The 5,721-nt window shown below is 38.6% G+C and overlaps 1 protein-coding gene across 2 annotated transcripts in view; it reads right to left on the bottom strand.

Annotated features, from left to right (window-relative positions):
- Positions 1-5,721, bottom strand: part of RAPGEF6 (Rap guanine nucleotide exchange factor 6) — a 241,511-nt gene that overhangs the window by 169,602 nt on the left and 66,188 nt on the right. The window lies entirely within an intron of this gene.

Below are 5,721 nucleotides of genomic sequence, written 5' to 3'. Positions count from 1 at the left end.
CACACACACACACACACACACACACACACACACACACACACACACACGTAAGTTCTGAGTAAATTATTTTATACCCAGAATATTGTTCAAGGGGGGCATGATCAATATAATTTCAATGTTGTCAAAATACTACTTTGTTTACATAAATATACACAACCATTCACAAATTCATCTCTTTACTGATGTCGCAACATTTGGCAATTGCGTAAGTGAGAATAAACGTTAATAAACGCAAAGTGTATACGGACTGTAAGAAAGGTCAAGCTCCTTACACATTCGGTTTTACACTATCAAAATATTGTACCATTATTGACCACTCAATCTGAATGGGCTATGCGCCAGTGACAACAAAACTCATTGCTAACCCGGAAGAACAAATGACTCACTTTTGCAAGTCAATAAAGTCAAGTTTAGTTGACTGACCATGACATGTACTGTTTTATTGATTGAATTATGAAAGAACAGCTTTAACAGAAACTTCTTTTTTGCCAGAACTATCATATTTTTAAATAATCATTTTAACATTCCTTTTAATAAGTTACTGCACACATTTAAATTAAATGCAAATGGCTAGCTTCAGTGCTATATCAATTAGAGTTCTGTTGACTTGCGCACATGTAGTGAACCTCCTACAAATTTCAACAAATGCTTAAGAGCTATGATAATTCCTCTTTGGCTTACAGTACAGCATTAACATGAGGAAACAATAGTTAGAGTAGGCACCAAATAAGCGATGAAATTACTCTTAGGGAGAGATCTTGTTTTCCATCCCAACCCTGTGAGAAGATTTACAAACAGTAACATCCATTAGTGCTGGTAGAGTAACTCCTGTAAGTCTTATTGGCACAGGTGGAAGAATAGATGTAGATATATTTGCACAGCACAACTTCAACCCATTACCCATCTGTCTGCAGAACTTTCACCTGAAGATTAATTGGCTAACTAATCTGAGTCCTAATAGTCACTTGGCTAGTTATTGTCTTCAAGACAATAACAAGTGCACTATACTTACTTGATCCGGCGATAGCCAGGGGATTATACCTGAAGAATATTAAATGATGTTTTCAACATTTTTGCTGTTTATAAAAAAAATCTTCATATAAAGTTTCCTAAAATGTATTTATTTGCATTTCATAAATTAACAGTTGTTCATCATTTACTTGAATTAAAAATGGCAATTCTCCCTGCTTTCCTACACTGAGTCCTACCTTTATTTTATTGATTTTGAGAGAGAGAATGAATGAGCGCGCGAGCATGCACGCTAGCTGTGGGAGTAAAAGAAATACTATTCTCAGGGCGCCATATATTCTGCAATTCTCTGGCTGCTTAATTTGCTGCAGAATTCATCCTCTGCTGCACAACTGTGCTCCAAAAATCTCAGTATACAATTAAAAAAAAGTTTTTAAGCTCTTATGGAATGTTGCCTTCCACCGTTCAAAAAGAAAAACTATATTTCTGAGATATGCCTTATGCATCTGAGTTAAAGCCTTATGGAGTCCATGATTTCATAATTATGGAATTTGGCACACACACTCTCATATACAGACACATGCTGCCTCAGAATTTTCATTTTGCTACAGCTAGATGCGTAATGTTTTGTTCCCTGTCTCCTTACCCTGCTGGGACCTGTTCTCACAAGTCTCTTGCCTTTTTTTTTTTTTTTTTTTTATACTGTGCAGCTCGGAGTATAGTGCATATCTAACCTAAAGACTCTCTACTCATATAAAAACGTGTCATTATTATTAGATAAATACACAGTATATTGTGAATGCTGTCAATGTACACATAGTAAAATACAATACTTGCCAAGGTGTTTTTAGCACACCTATTATAATTTCATAATTAAAAAAGGGATATTTTTTTGTTCAACTTAAATTCCAATATGTTTATGCAACTTAATCATAGAATATCATGGTTGGAAGGGACCTCAGAGGTCATCTAGTCCAACCCCCTGCTCAAAGCAGGACCAATCCCCAAATAGATTTTTGCCCTAGATCCCTAAATGGCCCCCTCAAGGATTGAACTCACAACCCTGGGTTTCACAGGCCAATGCTCAAACCACTGAACTATCCAATGAAAGCAAAGAAAGCATCAGCTGATAATTTAAACAGGAAATCCTCATTTTGGTACAGTATGTTACATCTTCTTTAAGGCTTACAGAGGGAGACAAGAATGAAAATAATCCAATTGCCAATTTTAACCTCACTAAAAAGAAATGTCAAGATAAATGTTAAAAAATGGAGCATATGAGAAACAGATTTCATAGCTATAAATATCTATTGGAAATTTCATTGTTTGCGTTCTTTATTTTATTTACAGAACTACGAAAGGCTTAGGTAAGAATTACAACATTATTATCCAATTATTGGTTAGTATTCGTGGTCAGACAATTCAACCATAATAATGTATTGGTTTATCAAGACCTTTATGGCTAATGTTTGCCCAAAGGAGGATTTGAACAGTTTTCTTGAAAAAACACAGTGAGCTTTGATTAAATATTTAGATAACTAAAAACGCTTATTCATTGGAGTACAAAGTCGTAAACTAGATATTATGAATATACTGGTTTCTTGCTGGCTGAAGCCCAGAAAAGTCAGTTCTCTAAGCTAGACTGCAGCTTTTCAATTATTGTAGTATGTGCACCTGTTGCTTGATATCAAGACATAACATCTATATTATTAACTGAGATCAAGTCACTGGTCTGCACCACTGTTGCAAGATAAATGCCTTCCACATATTAAAAGAAGTCTTTTCTTTTCATTGGCTTTTGTTTGTAAAGCACCTCATTTGCAGTAGACTTTTTTTTTCCCTTTCTGATTCACTGCTGTTCTTAATTAACAGTTTGTAAGCTAACATACACCATGAAGAGAAAATGTGAGTTATCAGTGCTTCACTAATTATACGAGGTCCAGAAACCCCTTTTAAAAACAAACAAAACAAAATCAGTTCATTTACCTTACCACAACCAAAATAAAAACATCATCAAGAATAATTGTCTCTCTTTTTGGTCCAAGTACCTGAAACTGGTTTCTGATTAAAACATTAGTGAGGATCCAAATGTAAGGAGAAGCAATGTAAGTTTTCCATTCCATCTGTCCATACAAAAATAGGATTTTTAACTGCTTATTTCAGCTTTATTTAATTCAGAAGTGAAAAACACATTATGCTTTACTCCAGGAATTCTTGTGTTGTTCTTTAACACCAGAAAGGTACATTAGTATATGGCTATCCTGGCCTTCATAAATTAGGCCTACATTCCACATATCCTGAAGATGCTAAATAATGTGGATATGCAAGTGTTCCCTAACTTTACAAAGAATCACAAGAAGATTAATTTGAAGTCTACAGAACACTAAATACTGCCTTATAATTTTATGGATTGCATATAGTTACACTCTGAGATGGCTAAAAAAAGTAACTGGACTGATCAAATCCTGCAGGTATCCAGCATGGGGCCTGAATTTGTCAACCATATTTTCTCAAAAATAGCATCACATTTCAAGTAAGTTTTAATATAAATTTGATAGAGCCACAACACTTAAGCATATGATTAATTTTACTAGCATGAGTAGCCCAGTTGATTTCAACAGTACAACTCGTGGCAGTAAAGTTAAGCATGTACTTAAGTGTTTGCAGGAACAGGAGCTTAAACATTTTAAAGTACTTGGTTTTCAACCCCAAGGTCCAAAAAGCACGCTCAAGTAGTATGGGACCCTAATATAACCCACCCATTTTTTAAAGTGGCTTACAGCTTTTATAAAGTTATAGAGAATCTTTACAATAGAAGTATCTCAAATAGCAGCAGCCTTCAAAACGCCTTCTCAATATAAGCTTTGAACATAATTAAACCCCATTTTAAAGACAGTTCATTATCATTTAAATTTGTGTAATCTGAAAAAAACAGTTTTTTTAAAGAAGCAAGCATAGTATTGGGAAGTTAAATCTCACAGACACCAGCAGAAGTAATATTTTTTTCTGGCCCATCTGTAACCTAAGAAATTTTACTGTGTTTTAAATAGTCATTTTTAAAAAACACATTCAATAACTATCTTGATTACTTTCCTTAATCCATGTAAAAGCATCACCAATCTCATGTGCAGTATGATTTAGAAAGAACAGCAAGACATAAAGGAGCCAGTTTACAGCCAAAAAGAGGAAAATGTAGTCTTCCTGCAACAGATCCTTTTTTTTTTGGTAAAAATTTCCCCAACATGCAAAATTTTCATCACTCCTTCCCCATCAGCAATGTTTATCGGAAAGCTGAATACAGCACATCACATTTCTCAAACAACTGATTACCTTGTCCCAGGACAGAGGAATGGAAATTAGTTTTTAAAATATTGTTTTCAGAAGTCATAACTTGTCTTTGTTTTTGCTTGGGAAACACTTATTTCCCACCTTCATCATCAAGAATGATTAGCAGAGGGCAAGGGCTGATGTTCTAAGCATCCAGGTGCTCGCACCCCAGGTTGAACCAGCCAGTTTTCTGAGCAGGTTGTTCCAAGTGCTGATGTTGGCTGCCATTTTCAAGTGATTATGGTACATTAATGACCTATTCAATGTGACACCGAGGTAAACTGGGTTTTGGATCATGCTGCAGACGCTGGTCATTGGAGAAAACTCATGGCTTACGCTTGAATTATACAGATGAAATACACTAAAAACTATCTTAGAAAAGCTCGGCTGCAGGTGCCATCATCTACAATAGTCTGCCAGGAGCTACATTATCAAGACCTCGTCAATTTCTGAGGACTAAGCTTGGGAGCTGCAGCAGATGTCATTGGCATAGATAAACTTGCGCAAGAGTGTAGTTGGCAGGTCGCTGATGTACACGTTGAACAGTATCAGTGAAAAAACTGGCCACGATCCATGAAAACAGCAACCTACCTTTATACACAGACCTCTTCAATCACTCGCCAGCTCACCTGTCTTCTAGATGCCCTTTATAGTAATTTATGCTACCACAGGACATGACAGTGGAATCTAACTGGTGCACCGAATGGTCAGTGACGACAGTAGTTAATCATTCTCTCATCACTGACCCACCGTCTGTCCACCAGGTTTTGATATGCCAAGGCACCTGTCGTCATCTCTGAACCAGTTTCGAACAGGACCGGGCAATTGTGCGGCCAATCTCTTTAAATGGGGTTTTTCTAATGGCCCTATCATATAGCGGCACTCAACTTCAGACTATGTCGCTGTAATTGTCCGGTGCGGGAGCTGTGCCCTCTCAGGGGCCGTTGGGAGCCAGGCCGAGTCACTACACGGCCCCCAAGTCGGTCCTCCGGTTCCGAAGGTCTCGAGGCTCCGCCCCTCAGGCAGGGGCTAAACAAAAGCACAAGGTTAAACCGGCCCCAAACGCTAGCTCAGTGCGGGGCCACACACAAGGGTCCGAGGGGCTCAGAGCCTCCCTGCAGGCTGAGCCAATACCGCGACTAGGTAAGCCCCGGCCCTCAGTCAGGGCAGGGCACCTAACACGTAGGGTGAGGGGTTTTTGGGCGCCAGTCCTTGCCTCAGGGTTGGGCAAGAACACAATCTCAGGGCTCAGTCCTTCCCTCAGGAGCTGAGCCGTTGTAAGGCAATCAGGGGGACGCCCAGGCCCTTGGTCCGAGCGGGCAATAAAGCAGGGGTCAAGGGGCTCAGGTCCTTGCCGTAGGAGCTGAGCCAAACAAAAAAACAAAGTCAGGGAGCCCAAGCCCTCAGTCAGGGCGGGGCAGCAAA

This window comes from Terrapene carolina, unplaced genomic scaffold (genome assembly GCF_002925995.2).
Source record: "Terrapene carolina triunguis isolate 2854851 unplaced genomic scaffold, T_m_triunguis-2.0 Scaffold629, whole genome shotgun sequence".
Lineage (NCBI taxonomy): Eukaryota > Metazoa > Chordata > Testudines > Emydidae > Terrapene > Terrapene triunguis.
The sequence above is the reverse complement of the archived record's forward strand: the minus strand, read 5'-3'. Positions and strand labels throughout refer to the sequence as shown.